The 20,859-nt window shown below is 44.0% G+C and overlaps 1 protein-coding gene across 1 annotated transcript in view; it reads left to right on the top strand.

Moving 5' to 3' along the window:
* Positions 1–20,859, top strand: part of TBC1D24 (TBC1 domain family member 24) — a 253,197-nt gene that overhangs the window by 101,641 nt on the left and 130,697 nt on the right. The gene's annotated exons all lie outside the window — the stretch shown is intronic.

Here is a 20,859-nt window from a genome sequence, read left to right as displayed (position 1 = left end):
ACTATTTTCCTTGGAAAAATAGATTTCAGCTAGTTTATATCCCTTCTAAAAGTGAAATTTTGAAGGCTATCACCGAAATGGTGGAACAGACCTTTGATGTTGAGTTTGAAGTTTAGACATAAAGATGGGTAAGGATTGGGAGGACATTTTTATAAAGTATAGTTTGAAGTTTTTCCCTGAGAGTTCTTACCATAGTGATTCTAAATCTAGTGTCTCCAAATTCTAAAGAGCCTATGAGGTGGTAGTTGGGGGGAAGCTGTCCTAGAGATATTTTTATTATTTCAAACAATATATGGAGTTGTGTCCATATATGTCAGAAGGCTTCAAGGCTAATTAAAATGTTAAATGTTAAGTATTTGTTTTTAACTCACTATTATGACACCTGTTATCTCATATTAATCCAAAGGTCTGATTGGCAATTATGTGTCTCATAAAAAATGGAAGGCATTCAGAGGGTCAGAGGGTCTGAAATCGCTTCTAACTTTTTTTAACTGGTCTCTGCTTCTCCTCTTGTCCCATTCTAATCCAGTCTCCATGTGGAGGCAGAAAGATCTTCAAAAGCTTAGTAGGATCCAGCTAGTCTCCAGCTTAAACCCCTTCAGTAACTTCCCATTGCCCTGAGAGAAAACCAACTCTTCTCCAGATTCTGACCCTGCTTTTTTCCCAGTCTTAATCCAGTTCGGTTCTTTATTGTGCTCCCACAGGCTGGTCATGTTGGTCTTTTACTTCCTAGAAAGCAGCTACATGAAGTTCTCTCCCGACAGGGCCTTTGCACCAGCTGTTCCTTCTGACAGTGCTTTGCCCCCAGTCCTCCCTCTGCATTGCTCCTTCTTAGTCTTCAGGTTTCAGCTGAACTGACACCTAGGAAGTCAGCTAAATCGGTTTTAGGTTTCTCACCTCTGCCTTATTCTCTGTCGTTGAACCCTGTTTTATACTTTCTATCAAAAAGGGAATTTTAATAAATGTTTACATACATATTCACCTTCTTTCTTTCTGTGTATTGTCTGCCTTTCTCCACTAGACTCCACCTCCATGAGGTCATAGGACCATGTCTGTTTTGTTCACCACTGTGCCTGTTGTAGTACCTAGCCATAATAGGCGCTCAATAAATATTTATTGAATAAATTAATGCAGTTAGGTAGATAAAATTCTTCAAAATATGCAGTTTATAGGAGAAATTTTTCAAAATTACTATAATTTTTCTACATGCTATTGTAAAAGTATTCTAATAATATATAGGACATAAAGTAATAGAGATTTTTCTCTTCAAACTTTAGTGCCTTTAGTGCCACTCAGTGGGGATAGTTCTTTTTTTTTTTTTTTTTTGAGATGGAGTTTTGCTCTTGTTGCCCAGGCTGGAGTGCAATGGTAAGATCTCGGTTCACTGCAACCTCCATCTCCCGGGTTCAAGCGATTCTTGTGCCTCAGCCTCCTGAATAGCTGGGATTATAGGCACCCGCCGCCATGCCTGGGTAATTTTTTTTTTTTTTTTTTTTTTTTTTTTTTGAGACAGATTCTTACTCTGTCGCCCAGGCTGGAGTGCAGTAGTACGATCTCAGCTCACTGCAAGCTCCACCTCCCAGGTTCATGCCATTCTCTTGCCTCAGCCTCCCGAGTAGGTGGGACTACAGGCGCCCTCCACAACACTCAGCTAAATTTTTTGTATTTTTAGTAGAGACAGGGTTTCACCGTGTTAGCCAGGATGGTCTCGATCTACTGAGCTCGTGATCTGCCCGCCTCAGCCTCCCAAAGTGCTTGGATTACAGGCGTGAGCCACCGCCCCCACGCCACGCCTGGCTAATTTTTGTATTTTTGGTAGAGATGGGGTTTCACCATATTGTCCAGGCTGGTCTCAAACTCCTGACTTCAGGTCATCTGCCCGCCTTGGCCTCCCACAGTTCTGGGATTACAGGCATGAGCCACCATGCCCGGCCTCAGTGGGGATAATTCTTTTAAAGGCTTTCAGTTCCAGGAGTTTGAGACCAGCCTGGGCAACATAGTGAAACCCTGTCTCTACAAAAAATAAAAAATTAACCAGGTGTGGTAGTCGATGCCTGTAGTCCCAGCTACTTGGGGTGTTGAGGTGGGAGGATCTCTTGAACCTACATACAAGTTAGAGGTTATAGTGAGGTATGATTGTACCACTGTACTCCAGCTTGGGCAACAGAATGAGACCCTGTCTCTAAAAAAATAAAAAATAAAAATAAAGGCCCTCAATGGTAAAATGTGGGGAATCACTGTTTTGAAAGTTGTTCTTCAGCTGAGAGCAGTAGCTCACGTCTGTAATCCCAGCACTTTGGGAGACCGAGGTTGGTGGATCACTTGAGATCAAGAGTTTGTGACCAGCCTGGCCAACATGGTGAAATCCCATCTCTACTAAAAATACAAAAAAATTAGCCAGACGTGGTGGCACATGCCTGTAGTCCCAGCTACCTGGGAGGCTGAGGCAGGAGAGTGACTTGAACCCAGGACGCGGAGGTTGCAGTGAGCTGAGATCATGCCACTGCACTTCAGCCTGGGTGACAGGGCAAGACTCCATCTCAAAAAAAAAAGTTGTGCTTCATGCTTGTCTGGTATCCTAGTTATTGCTGTCATTATTGATAATCTTATGGACTTCAGATATGATATGAGTATGAGTTTCTATGTATTCTATGCATTCTAATTCAGTTACCTTATACATACGAGATTATGAAATTTCTTTCTTTCTTTCTTTCTTTTTTTTGAGAAAGAATCTCGCTCTGTTGCCCAGGCTGGAGTGCAGTGGCACCCGTAATCCTAGCACTTTCGGAAGCTGAGGCAGGCGGATTGCCGGAGCTCAGGAGCTCAAGACCAGCCTGGACAACATGGCAAAACCCTGTCTGTACTAAAAATACAAAAAATTAGCCAGGCGTGGTGGTGCCCACTTGTAATCCCAGCTACTTGAGAGGCTGAGGCATGAGAATCACTTTAACTCCGGAAGCAGAGGTTACAATGAGCCGAGATCAGACGGAACAAGACTCCATTTCAAAAAGAAAAAGAGGCCGGGCGCGGTGGCTCAAGCCTGTAATCCCAGCACTTCGGGAGACCCAGACGGGCGGATCATGAGGTCAGGAGATCAAGACCATCCTGGCTAACACGGTGAAACCCCGTCTCTACTAAAAAATACAAAAAACTAGCTGGGCGAGGTGGCAGGCGCCTGTAGTCCCAGCTACTCGGGAGGCTGAGGCAGGAGAATGGCGTAAACCCGGGAGGCAGACCTTGCAGTAAGCTGAGATCCGGCCACTGCACTCCAGCCTGGGCGACAGAGGGAGACTCCGTCTCAAAAAAAAAAAAAAAAAAAAAAAAAAAAAAAAAGAAAAAGAAAGTCTAGATGAAGGAAAGAACCCAAAGAGATCAGTGGAGGCCCTAAACTGCTTTTGATCAAACATTCATCATACTAGGGGAAATTCAATGCTTGTTTTCATAGACTTGTAAGGCACAGAGGGAAAGAAGAAAAAGTTAAGGCCCATTCAAGGTGGGGTATATATCTTGAGACTGTCTCGCCTGAAATCTGGGAACCCAAATGCCTACATCGTACTGGTGGTACTTAATGTAAGGTTGTGCTGGATGTAAACATGCCCCCGACTGCCTGAATGTTGCCTTGGAACTAAGCACAGCAGGGAGGGTCCTAGCCCTGAGATTTGTAGCTCAAATTCACATCACTTGGTTGCCAAAAAAAAGAAAGGTAGGAAGGAAGGAAGGAAGGAAGAAGGAGGGAAGGAAGAGAGGGAAGGAGGGAGGGAGGGAGGGAAGAAGAAGGAAGAAGGGAAGGCAAGGGAGGGGGGAAGGGTGGGGGAAGGAGGGGAAGGGAAGGGAAGAAAGAAGGAAGGAAAGAAAGAAGGAAGAAGGGGAGGGAGGGAAGGAGGAAGGAAGGAAGGAAGGAAGGAAGGAAGGAAGGGCAGAGGGAAGGCAAGAAAGGAAAGAAGCAAAGAAAGAAAAGAGAAATCCCTCAAACTGTGAAGTGGGACAGTGGGACTCACATTGACAGGTGCAAATACATTTTTTCCCTGGAGGAATGTACCTTCATTCTGTATCTCAAGACTCACCACAAGACTATCAAGGTCAGTGAACAAACATACTAGGAAACAGGACACCAAGAATGATTATCAGTATAACAACAGACAGCAAAAACAGACCTGGAAAGATTCCAGATAATGGAATTATTAGTCTCGTGTTATAAAATCACTATGTTTAGCTGGTTTGAAGAAATAAAAGACAACATAAAAGGATTTATAGGTAGCATGTCATTATAAAGAGTCACCTAGGCCGGGCGCAGTGGCTCACGCCTGTAATCCCAGTACTTTGGGAGGCCGAGGCGGGCGGATCACAAGGTCAGGAGATTGAGACTATCCTGGCTAACACGGTGAAACCCTGTCTCTACTAAAAAGACAAAAAATTAACCAGGCGCGGTGGCGGGCACCTGTAGTCCCAGCTACTCAGGAGGCTGAGGCAGGAGAATGGCAAGATCCTGGGAGGCGGAGCTTGCAGTGAGCCGAGGTCAGGCCACTGCACTCCAGCCAGGGAGACAGAGCGAGACTCCATCTCAAAAAAAAAAAAAAAAAAAAAAAAAAAAGTCACCTAGCAGATTTGGGGAAAAAAAGGAACTAGAACTTCTAGAAATGAAAAATAAAATCATCAACATGTAAAACGCAGGCTAGAAACAAGCCTTGAAAGAATGAAACTGAACTTAAACTTCTTACAAGAACAAAACTCGGCCGGGCGCGGTGGCTCAAGCCTGTAATCCCAGCACTTTGGGAGGCCGAGACGGGCGGATCACGAGGTCAGGAGATCGAGACCATCCTGGCTAACATGGTGAAACCCCGTCTCTACTAAAAAATACAAAAAAAACTAGCCGGGCGAGGTGGCGGGCGCCTGTAGTCCCAGCTACTCGGGAGGCTGAGGCAGGAGAATGGCGTAAACCCGGGAGGCGGAGCTTGCAGTGAGCTGAGATCCGGCCACTGCACTCCAGCCTGGGAGACAGAGCGAAACTCCGCCTCAAAAAAAAAAAAAAAAAAAAAGAACAAAACTCATTCTTTAATGAAAAACCACAAAGTTTGATCCAGGTCTCAAATCATGTGATCAGCACTTACATTCTCTCTTCCTTCTTAGCATTACTTTCTTGATGCCCCAAGATAGTTGCCAGCAGTTCTTGGGACTATAGACTTCCCAGTTAAAGTTATGACTTGAAATAACGAGAGTCATTTCCCTTAACTTACCTCCCTTATTTTCTGTCTTGTGTATTTGCAGAACGAATGCTTGAGTGAATGCAGCAGTCAGCTGTCAATCTTAAGTCTCCTTAGGTAGAGAGCGGGCAACTGGGCAGCCTTTGACTTCACACCAGCCATTCACTGATGGGATTTTTCTCTCTGTAGTTTTAGGCTATTCTTCAGTGCCTTTGTTTGAACATTGTATAATTGATGATCTCAAAGCTTTCTATATATTGGAATTGTTTTTGACCATAGCATCAATAACAGCAATGGATCTTTGCCACTTGCGGTAAGAGCATCCTTTCTCTAACAATTGTACTGTGCTACCGAGACTTGAGCATGTGTTCCTTCTGTAGTCTTGTTGGCTGACCTGACCCCTGCTTTCCTCTGTGGCAGCTTTGTCATCTTATTTACAGAGGAGATAAGCAAGGGCTCCTGTGTTTCATGTCTTACAACCTAGACTGTGAGGTCCCTTCCAGTTTTCAAATTCTTTAGAAGACTTGTTGTGAGCAAGTCTTTATCCGGAGGATACAAGATGGCATATATTAAACTGCCTGATGACAGACGCAGACTACAACACCAGGCTCCACAGACTTGAGTCCCAGCCCTGCAATTCACTTGGGAAAACATTTCTGGGCCTCAGTGTCCTTATTGTTGTGAGGGCTAAAAGAGTTTTATGCCTATAAAGTGCTTAGAACAAAGCCTGGAACAAAAGAACTTTCCAGAAGAATTAGTTATTGTCATTACTAATAATCTTATGGACTTCAGATGTGGTATGAGTGTGAGTTTGTTTAAGGAAAAGTTCATGTTGTAAACATGGGAATATTTGATTTATGTTCTGGGATGGGAGAACCACTCATGTATAGCTTTTGTGTTGTACAATGTATCTGATGATTAATTGTTGGAAGTTGCATGGGCTATTGGTAGATGGAAAGAAACAAGTTAATAAAATAACCAACAATGTTTTTCAAGCATTTATCAATGCTAGGCAACACAGATACCATCTGGCTCAATCCTACTGTAGCCTATGAGGTAGATGTTGTTAATATCATCCCCATTTCACTCATGAGGAAACTCAGGAATGAAGTTTACATAACTTGTCCAAGGTGACGAGGCTATTCGATAGGAGATTTGGGGTTAGAATCTGGGTGGTCTGGCTCCAGAGCTCTTGCTCTGAACTGTTCTGCAGCACACCATTCCTGAAGGGGGCTCAGTAGCAGCTGTGTGTTTCCCAGGCTTGCAGCAGGGAGAATTTCTAGAGTCCACAGGGAAGACCACTGTTGCAGCATGCTCCCCCAGGGGACACCTGCCAGTGTGGGCCCCCTTCATCTTGTTACAGCTGACATCAAGCACAGATTTGCTGTCCTGTGCCTTTGCTGAGTTTCAGGATTTCATAACCGAATTTGTTTTCTCTTTGTTCTTCATAGGTTAATTATAAATTGCGCTTCAGTTACTTTCAGAAGAATTTTATACCGGGGAAGAATATATTTTTTCAAGATGACAAAGAAGGCTGGTGCACATCCTTTCTTTACCCTCCCAATCCATGCCAAGAACGCTGGGAATTTCCATTTGCTGATGGGGAAGTCCTGGTGAGAAAGCCCCGAAGCCTGCTCATGTTAAGAGCATGGCCGTGGCTGGACGCGGTGGCTCACACCTGTAATCCCAGCACTTTAGGAGGCTGAGGCGGGTGGATTACCTGAGGCTGGGAGTTCGAGACCAGCCTTACCAACTGGTCTTACCAACAGCCTTACCAAGATGGAGAAACTCCGTCTCTACTAAAAATACAAAATTAGCTGGGCGTCATGGCTCATGCCTGTAATCCTAGCTACTCAGGAGACTGAGGCAGGAGAATTGCATGAACCTGGGAGGCAGAGGTTGCAGTGCGCTGAGACTGGGCCATTGCACTCCAGCCTGGACAACAAGAGCGAAACTCCGTCTCAAAAAAAAAAAAAAAAAAAAGCATGGCCACTTTTGTTGTTTTGCTTGTTTTGCTGCCAGCACATAAACTAACATTTCAGAAGAGGTTGAAGGAGTTACATTTATAAATGTCGCATTCAGTAAAATGCTTACATTCTAGAGTAAGTAAAAACAGTAGTTATGAATTTGATTGTAACAATATTGAATTGTTTGAAGGAAAGATGGAAACATTTTACTGGAACAAGGAGTGCAGGCACCAGTGGGTGGCCAATTTGGCAGCTACATTTGTCATCACGGAAGAAACATGATCTGTGCTTTATGCATGTTAAGATTTTCTTGGCCTCCCTTTTCCACCTGCAAGTACGACTCCTATTCTGTCTTTATTTTATTTTATTTTATTTTATTTTATTTTATTTTGGGACGGAGTTTCATTCTTGTTGTACAGGCTGGAGTGCAATGGCACGATCTTGGCTCACTGCAACCTCCGTCTCCCAGGTTCAAGCGATTATCCTGCCTCAGCCTCCTGAGTAGCTGGGATTACAGGTGCCCACCACCACACCTGGCTAATTTTTTGTGTTTTTAGTAGAGATAGGGTTTCACCATGTTGGCCAGGCTGGTCTCAAACTCCTGACCTCAGATGATCCGCCCACCTTGGCCTCCCAAAATGCTGGGATTACAGGCATGAGCCACCACTCCTGGCCCTATTGTATCTTTTTAAACATATGTCCTGTTCAACACACATGCCACATTGTGTGATCTACGTCTAACATGCCTCCATTGTGATCTCCATTGACCGTGTCCTTTCATTTCATCCATCTCATTTAATTTAATGAAGAGGAAACAGAAGATAATCATCCACACTCTAGCGACTCCCTGCATGCCTGTGCAGCTCCTAAGAGTGGTGGTACATGCCTGTAATCCCAGCTACTCAGGAGGCTGAGGCAGGAGAATCACTTGAAACCAGGAGGCAGAGGTTGCAGTGAGCTGAGATTGTACCATTGCACTCCAGCCTGGGCTACAAAAGTGAGACTCCATCTCAAAAAAAACAAAAAACAAAAAAACTCGTATCAAGTACAAGAAATAAGCAGAAGACTAGAAATAAAAGACAAATACCAATGAGGTCAGAAGCACAATAAATCAGGACCAGAGGGGAAACAAATACAAAGGAAAAGTGCCAAGTCTTGGGGTGTATATACTATACAAGCCAACATTTATGATCAGTTGATTTTCAATAGTGGGGCCAAGACAATTCAATGAGGAATGAATAGTCTTTTCAACAACTGGTGCTGGAATAACTGGATATTCACATTCAAAAGAATGAACATGACCAGGTGCACTGGCTCACACCTGTGATCCCAACACTATGTTAGGCCGAGGCAGGAGGATTGCTTGAGTCCAGGAGTTTGAGACCAGCCTAGCCAATATGGTGAAACCCCCATCTCTACTAAAAATAAAAATGTAGCGGGGCATGGTGGCAAGTACCTGTAATCCCAGCTACTCAGGAGGCTGAGGCAGGAAAATCGCTTGAACCCAGAGGCAGAGGTTGCAGTGAGCTGAGATTGCCTCCCATTGCACTCTCGCCTGGGCAACAAGAGTGACATTCCGTCTCAAAAAAAAAAAAAAAAAAAAAAAAAAAAAAAAAAAAAAAAAGCCAGGCATGGTGGCCTAAGCCTGTCATCCCAGCTACTCTGGAGGTTGAGGCGGGAAAATCAGTTGAAGCCAGGAGGTCGAGGCTACAGTGAGCCATGATCTGCACTCCAGCCTGGGCAACAGAATGAGACCTTGTCTCAAAAAAAAAAAAAAAAAAAAAACATGGAGACCTATATCACATCATACACAAAAATTAACTCGTGATAAAAACAAACCAGGATATAAAGGAACTTCGTCAACCTGATAAAGGGACATTTATGAAAACCCCACAGTTAGCATTATATTCAATGCTGAAATACTGAAAGTCTTCCCCCTATGATCAGTTACAAGGATGCCTATTTTCACCACTTCAACAGTGTACTGGAAGTTCTAGCCAGAGAAATTAGGAAATAAAACATAAAATGCATCCAATTGGAGAGGAAGAATTAAAACTGTCTCTATTCAAAGATGATATGATCTTATATAGAGAAATCCCAAAGAATCTACACAAAAAAGCTACTAGAGTAATAAATGAATTCAGCCAATTTTAAAAAATCAGTTGTGTCTTTATAGACTAGCAATGAACATTCTGAACAGGAAATTAAGAAAACAATTCCACGTAGAATAGCATCCAAAATAACATACCTAGGAATAATTTTAACCAAAGAAGTATAAGACTTTTACAGTGAAAACTGTGAAATAATGCTGAAAGATAAAAAATCTTAATCGAAAACCATGCCATTCTCATGGAGTGGAAGGCTTAATATTTTTTTTTTTTTTTTTTGAGACGGAGTCTCGGTCTGTTGCCCAGGCTGGAGTGCAGTGACCGGATCTCGGCTCACTGCAAGCCCCGCCTCCCAGGTTCACGCCATGCTCTTGCCTCAGCCTCCCGAGTAGCTGGGACTACAGGCACCCGCCACCTCACCCGGCTAGTTTTTTTGTACTTTTTAGTAGAGACGGGGTTTCACTGTGTTCGCCAGGATGGTCTCGATCTCCTGACCTCGTGATCCGCCCGTCTCGGCCTCCCAAAGTGCTGGGATTACAGGCTTGAGCCACCGCGCCCGGCCAGGCTTAATATTCTTAAGATGGCAATATTCCCCAAATTGATGCAGATTCAATGCAATCTTTAATAAAATTCGAGGCCGGGCGTGGTGGCTGACACCTGTAATCCCAGCACTTTGGGAGGCCGAAGCGGGCAGATCACGAGGTCAACACATCGAGACCATCCTGGCCAACAAGGTCAAACCCTGTCTCTACTAAAAATACAAAAATTAGCGGGGTGTGGTGGTGCATGCCAGTAGTCCCAGCTACTTGGGAGGCTGAGGCAGGAGAATCACGTGAACCTGGCAGGCGGAGGTTGCAGTGAGCTGCGATCATACCACTGTGCTCCAGCCTGGTGACAGAGCAAGACTCCATCTCAAAAAAAAAAAAAATTTCCAGAGGCCCTTTATTTTTTCCAGCAATACACAAGTCAATCCTAAAATTCATATTGAATTGCGAGGGTCCTCAAAAACCAAAACAATTTTTTTTTTTTTTTTTTTTTTTTTGAGATGGAGTCTCACTCTGCCGCCCAGGCTGGAGTGCAGTGGCGCAATCTCAGCTCACTGCAAGCTCCGCTTCCCGGGTTCACGCCATTCTCCTGCCTCAGCCTCCTGAATAGCTGGGACTACAGGCGCCTACCACCGCGCCCGGCTAATTTTTTGTATTTTTAGTAGAGACAGGGTTTCACTGTGGTCTCGATCTCCTGACCTTGTGATCCACCCGCTTTGGCCTCCCAAAGTGCTGGGATTACAGGCGTGAGCCACTGCACCCGGTCCAAAACAATATTTTAAAAGAAGAACAAAATTGGACGACTCATATTTTCTGATTTTAAACTTACTGCAAAGCTACAGGGATCAAAACATAATTTTTTTTTTATTTTCATTTTCAGATGGAGTCTCGTCACCCAGGCTGGAGTGCAGTGGCATGATCTCTGCTCACTGCAACCTCTGCCTTCTAGGTTCAAGCAATTCTTGTGCCTCAGCTTCCCGAGTTGCTGGGATTGTAAGTGTGTGCCACCATGCCTGGCTAATTTTTGTATTTTTAATAGAGACAGCGTTTCACCATGTTAGCCAGGCTGGTCTTGAACCACTGCCTCGGCCTCCCAAAGTGCTAGGATTACAAGCACAAGCCACCGCGCCTGTCCAAAACAGAATGGTTTTGACATAAGGACAGACATGTAGACCAATGGAATGGAATTAAGAGTCCAGAAGTAAACCTATACATCTATGGCCAATTGATTTTTGGTTTTTTTTCTTCTCTCTCTTCACTCAGGCTAAAGTGTAGTGGCACAGTAACAGCTCACTGCAGCCTCTACTTCCCAGGCTCAAGCAATCCTCCCACCTTAGCTTCTTCAGTAGCTAGGACCATAAGCGCATGCCACCATGCCTGACTGATTTTTTATTTTTTATCTTTTTCTTTTTTCTATTTATTTATTTATTTATTTATTTAGAGACGGAGTTTTCCTTTTTTGCCCAGGCTGGAGTGAAGTGGCTCGATTTTTGCTCACTGCAACCTCCGCCCCGCTGGTTCAAGCGATTCTCCTGCCTCAGTCTCCTTAGTAGCTGGGATTACAGGCCTCTGCCACCACACCTGGCCAATTTTTGTATTTTTAGTAGAGATGGGGTTTCACCATGTTGGCCAGGCTGGTCCCAAACTGTTGACCTCAGGTGATCCACTCGCCTCAGCTTCCCAAAGTGTTAGGATTACAGGCGTGAGCCACTGCGCCCAGCCTTTTTTATCTTTTTCTAGAGATAGGGTCTCTCTATGTTACCCAGGCTAGTCTCAAACTCCTCAGCTCAAGCACTCCTCCCACCTTGAGCTCCCAAAGTGCTAGGATTACAATTATGAGTCAGAATACAGGCATGTGCCACACCTGGCACAGCTGAGTTTTGACAAGGGTGCCATGACCATTCTATGAGGGTAAGAATAGTCTCTTCAAAGGCAGGGCGCGGTGGCTCAAGCCTGTAATCCCAGCACTTTGGGAGGCTGAGACGGGCGGATCACGAGGTCAGGAGATCAAGACCATCCTGGCTAACACGGTGAAACCCCGTCTCTACTAAAAAATACAAAAAACTAGCCGGGCGAGGTGACAGGCGCCTGTAGTCCTGCACTCAAGCCTAGGTGACAGAGCGAGACCCTGTCTCAAAAAAAAAAAAAAAAAAAAAAAAAAGAATAGTGTCTTCAACAACTGGTGCTGGGAAACTTGGATAACCATTCATTAAAAAATGAAGTTGGGCCGGGCGCAATGGCTCACGCCTATAATCCCAGCACTTTGGGAGGTTGAAGCAGGTAGATCACCTGAGGTCAGGAGTTCGAGACCAGCCTGGCCAATGTGGAGAAACCCCATCTCTACTAAAAATACAAAAAAATTAGCCAAGCATGGTGGCGGGCACCTGTAATCCCAGCTACTTGGGAAGCTGAGGCACGATAATCGCTTGAACCCAGGAGGCAGGGGTTGCAGTGAACTGAGATTGTGCCACTGCACTCCAGCCTGGGCAACAGTGTGAAATTCCGTCTCTAAAAAGAAACAAAGAATGAAGTTGAACTTTTACTTCACTCCATGTAGCTCAAGGTAAAGAAACAGGGGTAAACTTCATGACCTTATATTTGGCCATAAATTCTTAGATTTAACATTAAAAACAGGAGCAATAAAAGAAAAAAATACATAAATTGGACTTCATCAAAATTTAAAACTTTTGTGCATCAAAGGACATCATCAAGAAAGGAAAAGACGGCTGGGCACAGTGGCTCACACCTGTAATCCCAGCACTTTGGGAGGCTGAGGCGGGCGGATCATGAGGTCAGGAGATCGAGACCATCCTGGCTAACATGGTGAAACCCCGTCTCTACTAAAAATACAAAAAAAATTAGCTGAGCATGGTGGCGGGTGCCTGTAGTCCCAGCTACTAGGGAGGCTGAGGCAGGAGAATGACATGAACCCGGGAGGCAGAGATTGCAGTGAGCCGAGATTGCTGAGGTGGGAGGATCACTTGAGCCTGGGATGTGGAGGCTGCAGTGAGCTGTGATTGCACCACTGTACCCCAGCCTGGGTAACACAGACCCTGTCTCACATACATACATACATGCATACATGCATACATACATACATATATACAAAAATAAAAATGGACAAATTAGCCAGGCACGGTGGTGCACACCTTATAGTTCTAGCTACTTGAGAGGTTGAGGAAGGAGGATTGCTTGAGCCCAGGAATTTGAATCCAGCTTGGGCAACATAGTGAGACCCCCATCTCTAAAAAAAATAATAAAAACAAAATTTTTTTTTAAAAGGGCAGATGACTTGAATAGACATTTTGCCAAAGATTTAAAAATGCCTCCCCCACCAAGAAAAGAAAGAAGAAAGGTATTCACCACCATTGGTCATGAAAGAAATGCGAAACAAGGTCGGGTGCAGTGGCTCATGCCTGTAATCCCAGCACTTTGGGAGGCTGAGACGGGCAGATAACCTGAGGTCAGGAGTTTGAGACTAGCCTGACTAACATGGTGAAACCCCATCTCTACTAAAAATACAAAGGCCGGGCGCAGTGGCTCAAGCCTGTAATCCCAGCACTTTGGGAGGCCGAGACGGGCGGATCACGAGGTCAGGAGATTGAGACCATCCTGGCTAACACAGTGAAACCCCGTCTCTACTAAAATACAAAAAAAAAAAAAAATTAGCCGGGCAAGGTGGCGGGCGCCTGTACTCCCAGCTACTCGGGAGGCTGAGGCAGGAGAATGGCGTGAACCCGGGAGGCAGGGCTTGCAGTGAGCTGAGATCCGGCCACTGCACTCCAGCCTGGGCGACAGAGCGAGACTCCATCTCAAAAAAATAAATAAATAAAATAAAAAATAAAAATACAAAAATTAGCCAGGTGTGTTGGTGGGCACCTGTAATCCCAGCTATTCAGGAGGCTGAGGCAGGAGAATCACTTGAACCTTGGAAGCAGAGGTTTTAGTGAGCCGAGATCGCACCACTGCACTCCAGCCTGGGCGACAGAGCAAGACTCTGTCTCAAAAAAAAAAAAAAAGCAAAGGTTGTTCAATGGGACTAAAAAGGAAAACCAAAGCCATACTATGGAGGAAACCCATCCTAATACGTATATCTGACAAAGTCCTGGTTGCCAGAATATAGAAAAACTCCTAAAATTAAATAACAAAAAGCCAAACAAATAAAAAAAGACTTGAATCAACCCTTTAATTAATTTATTTTGAGACCGAGTTTTGCTCTTCTTGCCCAAGCTGGAGTGCAATGGCACGATCTCGGCTCAGTGCAACCTGCACCTCCTGGGTTCAAGTGATTCTCCTGCCTCAGCCTCCCAAGTAGCTGGGATTACAGGTGTGCACCACCATGCCCAACTAATTTTTTGTATTTTTAGTAGAAATGGGGTTTCACCATGTTAGCCAGGCTGGTCTCAAACTCCTGACCTCAGGTGATCCACCCACCTTGGCTTCCCAAAGTGCCGAGATTACAGGTGTGAACCATCGCTTCCGGCCGAATCAACCCTTTTAAAAAGAAGATGGCCGGGCGCGGTGGCTCAAGCCTGTAATCCCAGCACTTTGGGAGGCCGAGACGGGCGGATCACGAGGTCAGGAGTTCGAGACCATCCTGGCTAACACGGTGAAACCCCGTCTCTACTAAAAAAAAAATACAAAAAACTAGCCGGGCGAGGTGGCGGGCGCCTGTAGTCCCGGCTACTCGGGAGGCTGAGGCAGGAGAATGGCGTAAAAACCCGGGAGGCAGAGCTTGCAGTGAGCTGAGATCCGGCCACTGCACTCCAGCCTGGGCGACACAGCGAGACTCCGTCTCAAAAAAGAAAAAAATAAATAAATAAAATAAAATAAAATAAAAAGATACACGAATAAATGATTAGGCAGAAAAAGGTATTTAACATTATTAGCCATCACAGAAATACAAACTAAAACCAGAATAAGATACCACCTGAAGCCGGGCGTGGTGGCTCACACCTGTAATCCCAACACTTTGAGAGGCCAGCATGGGTGGATTATGAGGTCAGGAGTTCAAGACCAGCCTGGCCAAGATGATGAAACCCTGTCTCTACTAAAAATACAAAAATTAGCCAGGCATGGTGGCAAGCGCCTGTAATCCCAGCTACTCACAAGGCTGAGGCAGAGAATTGCTTGAACTCAGGAGGTAGAGGTTGCAGTGAGCCGAGATCATGCCACTGCACTCCAGCCTAGGTGACAGAGCGTGACTCCATCTCAAAAAAAAAAAAAAAAAGGACTCACTGTCCTTTTCTCCATTGAATAGTCTTGACTCTTCCAGGAAATCAATTGATTATACATGTAAGGGTTTATTTCTGGGCTGTATGTTATAATCCATTGATTTTTAAATCTAGAGTTTGAAAGATTGGTGTTAATTTGTCTTTTTTTTTTTTTTTTGGAAACTGCATCTTGCTCTGTCACCCAGGCTGGAGTGCAGTGGTGCGATCTCAGCTCACTGCAACCTCTGCCTCCCAGGCTCACGTCATTCTCCTGCCTCAGCCTACCAAGTAGCTGGGACTACAGGCACCTGCCACCATGCCCGCCTAATTTTTTGTATATTTAGTAGAGACGGGATTTCACCGTGTTAGACAGGGTGGTCTTCATCTCCTGACCTCGTGATCCACCCGCCTCGGCCTCCCAAAGTGCTAGGATTACAGGCATGAGCCACTGCACCTGGCTGAGTCTGAGTCTTGCTCTTGTTGCCGAGGCTGGAGTGCAATGGTGCAATCTCAGTTCACTACAACCTCTGCCTCCTGGGTTCAAGCAATTATCCTGCCTCAGCCTCCCTAGTAGCTGGGATTACAGACATGTGCCACCATGCCCGGCTAATTTTTCTATTTTTGTTTTTGTTTTTGTTTTTTTTTTGAGACGGAGTCTTGCTCAGTTGCCTAGATTGGAGTGCAGTGGTGAGATTTCGGCTCACTGCAAGCTCCGCCTCCCGGGTTCACGCCATTCTCCTGCCTCAGCCTCCCGAGTAGCTGGGACTACAGGCGCCCGCCACCTCGCCCGGCTAATTTTTTGCATTTTTAGTAGAGATGGGATTTCACCGTGTTAGCCAGGATGGTCTCGATCTCCTGACCTCGTGATCCGCCCGCCTCGGCCTCCCAAAGTGCTGGGATTACAAGCGTGAGCCACCGCGCCCAGCCTAATTTTTCTATTTTTAGTAGAGATGGGGTTTCCTCACGTTGGCCAGGCTGGCCTTGAACTCCTGACCTCATGATCCACCCACCTCGGCCTTCCAAAGTGGTTAATTTGTCTTTAAATGTTTGGTGGAATTCACCAGTGATGCCTTCTGGTCCTGGGCTTTCTTTGTTGGAAAAGAGCCTGAGGGACCTGTGGGACACTATTAGGCATACCAAACAACATGTCATAGGAGTCCCAAAGGAGAAGAGAAAGAGAAAAGAGGCAGGAAAAAAAAAATTGGAAGAAATAATGGCTGAAAACTCTGCAAATTTGATCAAAGATATGAATTTACAAACCCCCAAAGCTCAAGGAACTCCAGGCAAGATAACTCAGAAATCTACAACAAGAAATATTATAGTTAAATTGTCAAAATCCAAAGACAAAGAGAGTTTTGAAAGCAGCAGGAGGCCAGGCGCAGGGGCTCACGCCTGTAATCCCAGCATTTTGGGAGGCCAAGGTGGGCAGATCACCAGGTTGAGAGATCGAGACCATCCTGGCCAACGTGGTGAAACGTCATCTCTAATAAAAATATAAAAATTAGCTGGGTGTGGCAGCACATGCCTGTAATTCTAACTAGTTGGGAGGCTAAGGCAGGAGAATCACTTGAACCTGGGAGGCAGAGGTTGCAGTGAGCCGAGATCGTGCCACCGCACTCCAGCCTAGCAACAGAGTGAGACTCTGTCTCAAAAAACAAAAAAAGGAAGAGAGAAGAAACTTTTCACATACAAGAGATCCTCACTAAAATTAACAGCTGATTTCTCTACAGAAACCATGGGGTTCAGAAGACAGTGGTATGACATATTTTAAACTTTTAAAGGAAAAAAATCCTGTAATCAAGAACTCTATATCCAGCAAAATTATCTAGAAATTAAGATATTTCTAGATAAAAGCTGAGAGAGTTCATTACTGGTAGTCCTGCCCTACAATAAATGCTAAAGGGAGTCCTTCAGGCTGAAATGAAAAGACACTATATTTAACTCTAAGCCATTAGAAGAAATAAAGGCCACTGTTAAAGGTAACTAAAGCCAGTATTATTGTACTTTTGGTCCATCACATTCCCTTTTCTTTTCCATATGATTTAAAAGGCAAGTGCATATGTGTTAATGTGGATGTCTATGTTAATGGACACACAATGTATAAAGACACAATCTGTCACAATAACAATATAAAGGGAGGGGGCAGAGATATATATGAGCAGAGTGTGTGTGTTGAAACTAAGTTGGTATTATTCAAATTTAGTTGTTATAAGTTTAAGATGTTAATTACTATACAGTTGCTTTTTAAACTTTGAATGTCAGTATGTCAGTTTCCTATTGCTGCTGTAACAATCGGTTACATACTTAGTGGCTTAAAACAACATACATCTACTGTCTTATAGCCAAGATCTGAAATGCATTTTGCTGGGCTAAAATCAAGGTGTCTTCACCTTGCTGGGTTGTATTCTTTCTGGAGACAGTAGAGGAGAATGAATTCTTTCCCTTTTTCAGCTTTTAGAAGACACCTGCATTCCTTGGCTCGTGACCCTTTCCTCCATCTTCAAGGCCAGCAGCAGATCACTTTCGAATCTCTCTCTCTCTCTCTCTGACATGTGCTTCTATCATATCTCCATTTCTCACTCCTGCCTTCTTCTTCTAAGGACTCTTGTGACTACATTGAGCCCATCCAGATAATCTGGACTAATCTCCCCATCTCAGAATTCTTGACTTAATCACATCTGTGGAGCCCATTTTCTTTTTCTTTTCTTTTTTTTCTTTTTTTTTTTTTTTTTTTTTTTTTTTGAGACGAAGTCTCACTCTGTCACCCAGGCTGCAACGCAATGGTGCAATCTCAGCTCACTGCATCCTCTGCCTCCCAGGCTCAAGCGATTCTCCTACCTCAGCCTTCTCAGTAGCTGGGATTACAAATATGCACCACCACGCCTGGCTAATTTTTTTTTTTTTTTTTTTTTTTTGTATTTTTAGTAGAAACAGGGTTTCACCATGTTGGCCAGGCTGGTCTCAAACTCCTGATCTCGGGCGATCCACCTGCCTCAGCCTCCCAAAGTGCTGGGATTACAGATGTGAGCCACTGTGCCTGGCTTTTTTTTTTTTTTTTTTTTTTTTTTTTTTTTTTGAGACAGCCTCTCACCTCTCACTCTGTTACCCAGGCTGGAGTGCAGTGACAGGATCTCAGCTCATTGAAATCTCTGCCTCCCAGGCTCAAGTGATCATCCTGCCTCAGCCTCCCAAGTAGCTGGGACCACAGGCACAGGCCAATGCCTGGCTAATTTTTTTTTTTCTTTTTTTTTTTTAAAGATGGGGTTTTACCATGTTGCCCAGGCTGGTCTCAAACTCCTGAGTTCAAATGATCCTCCTGCCTTCATCTTTCAAAGTGCTGAGTGAGATTACAGATGTGAGCCACCGCACCCAGCCTGTAAAAAGTTTTTAAGTGTATATTCTAGATCCTAGGCCCTTATTAGTTATATGACTTGCAAATATTTTCTCCTACTCTGTGGATTGTCTTTTCCCTTGATAGTGTTTTTGTTTGTTTGTTTGTTTGTTTGTTTGTTTGTTTGTTTTTTGAGACGGAGTCTCGCTCTGTCACCCAGGCTGGAGTGCGGTGGCCGGATCTCAGCTCACTGCAAGCTCCGCCTCCCGGGTTCACGCCATTCTCCTGCCTCAGCCTCCCGAGTAGCTGGGACTACAGGCACCCGCCACCTCGCCCGGCTAGTTTTTTGTATTTTTTAGTAGAGACGGGGTTTCACCGTGTTAGCCAGGATGGTGTCGATCTCCTGACCTCGTGATCCGCCCGTCTCGGCCTCCCAAAGTGCTGGGATTACAGGCGTGAGCCACCGCGCCGGGCCGTGATAGTGTTTTTTGATACACAAAAGTTCTAAATTTTGATGAAATCTAATTTATCTTTTTTTCATTTGTTACTTATGCTTTTGCTATTATATTTTTAAAATTATTGTCTAGGATTTACACCTATATTTCTTTCTAGTATTTCATAGCTTTGGTTCTTACATTTAGATCTTTGATCCATTATGGGTAAATTTTTGTATATCGTATGAGGTATGGGTCTACATTTATTCTTTTTCATATAGATATTAAGTTGTCTCAGCACTATTTGTTGAAAAGACTACTCTTTCCACATTGAATGGTCATGGCACCCTTGTAAAAAATCTATTTACCATAGATATATGGGATTGTTTCTAGACTCCCAATTCTATTCCATTGTTCCGTATGTCTGTTGTTATGCCAGTACCAAAATGTCTTGATGACTGTAGCTTTCTAGGAAGTTTTGAAATTAGGAAATATGAGTCCTCCAACTCTGTTCTTCTTTTTAAGATTGTTTTGGCTATTCTGAGTCCTTTGCATTTCTATATGAATTTCTAGGATCAGCTTGCCTATTTTTGCAAAAAAAAAATAATAAGGTATTAGAATTTTAATAGGGATTGCATTGAATCTCTAGATTGCTTTGTGTTTATTTTTATTTTTTTGAGATGGATTCTTGCTCTGTTGCCTAGGCTGGAGCACAAAGGCTCAATCTCAGCTCACTGCAACCTCAGCCTCCCGGGTTCAAGCGATTTTCCTGCCTCAGCCTCCCGAGTAGCTGGGATTACAGATGCGTGCCACCATGCCCAGCTAATTTTTTTGTATTTTTTAGTAGAGAAGGAGTTTCACCATGTTGGCCAGGCTGATCTTGAACTCCTGACCTTAGGTGATCCACCCACTTCGGCCTCCCAAAGTGCTGGGATTACAGGCATGAGCCACTGCACCCGTCCTCTAGATTGCTTTGGATAGTAATGTCGTATTAACAAAATTAAGTGTTCCAATCTATGAACACAAAAAGTATTTCCATTTATTTAGATCTTCTTTAATTCCTTTCAGCCATGTTTTACGGTTTTCAGTGTACTTGCCTTTCTTACACTTCCTTGGTTAAATTTATTTCTAAATGTTTTGTCTTTTGTGATACTAATGTAAATGGAATTTATTTTTGTTATTTCATTTTTGGGTTGTTCATTGTTAGTGTAAAGAAATACAACTCCTATTTGTATATTTATCTTATATCCTGACATTTTCCTAGGCTGATTTATTAGCTTTAATAGCTTTTTGTGGATTCTTTAATGCATTCTATATATAAGTTTATGTGATCTGCCAAGAGGCAATAGCTTTACATCTTTCTTTCAGTCTGGATGGCTTTTTTTCTTCTGGCTAATTTCCCTGGCTACAACTTCCAGTAAAATATTGAATAAAGTGGCAAGAGCAGACATCCTTGTCTTGTTCCTGATTTTTTTGCGGGGGAAGCTTTCAGATTCACCGTTAGGTGGGATGCAATCTGTGTTTTTTTTCATAGATGCCTTTTATCATGCTGAGGAAGTTCCTTTCCATTCCTAGTTTGCTGAGTGTTTTTATCATGAAAGTGTGTTGTATTTTGTCAAATGCTTTTCTGTGTCTACTGAGATTTTCATGTGATTTTGGCCCTTCTTTCTGTTAATATGCTATATTGCTGCAGTGCAATTTGACTCTAACAATGGGCTGGGTGTGGTGGCTCATGCATGTAATCCCTGCTCTTAGGGAGACAGAGGCGGAAGGATAGCTTGAGCCCAGGAGTTCAAGACTTGCCTGGGCAATATAGTGAGACCCCATTCTCCAAAATAAAAAAATGTGTGACTTTAACAATAGAGTTAGCATAGGCTTCACACATTAGAGGTATAGTCCCCCACAAGATTGCCTCCACTTTAGAACCCACAAGCTTGGAGGTTCCCAGACAAACAAAGCACTTCTGACAAACTGGCTACAAATGTGGAGATCCCACTAATCTTTCAGGTTTGTTAATTCACTAGAATGACTGACAGAACTCAGGAAAGTACTACACTTAC

Source organism: Macaca thibetana, chromosome 20, assembly GCF_024542745.1.
Source record: "Macaca thibetana thibetana isolate TM-01 chromosome 20, ASM2454274v1, whole genome shotgun sequence".
Classification (NCBI taxonomy): Eukaryota; Metazoa; Chordata; class Mammalia; order Primates; family Cercopithecidae; genus Macaca; species Macaca thibetana.
This window is presented reverse-complemented; position numbering and strand designations above follow the sequence as displayed.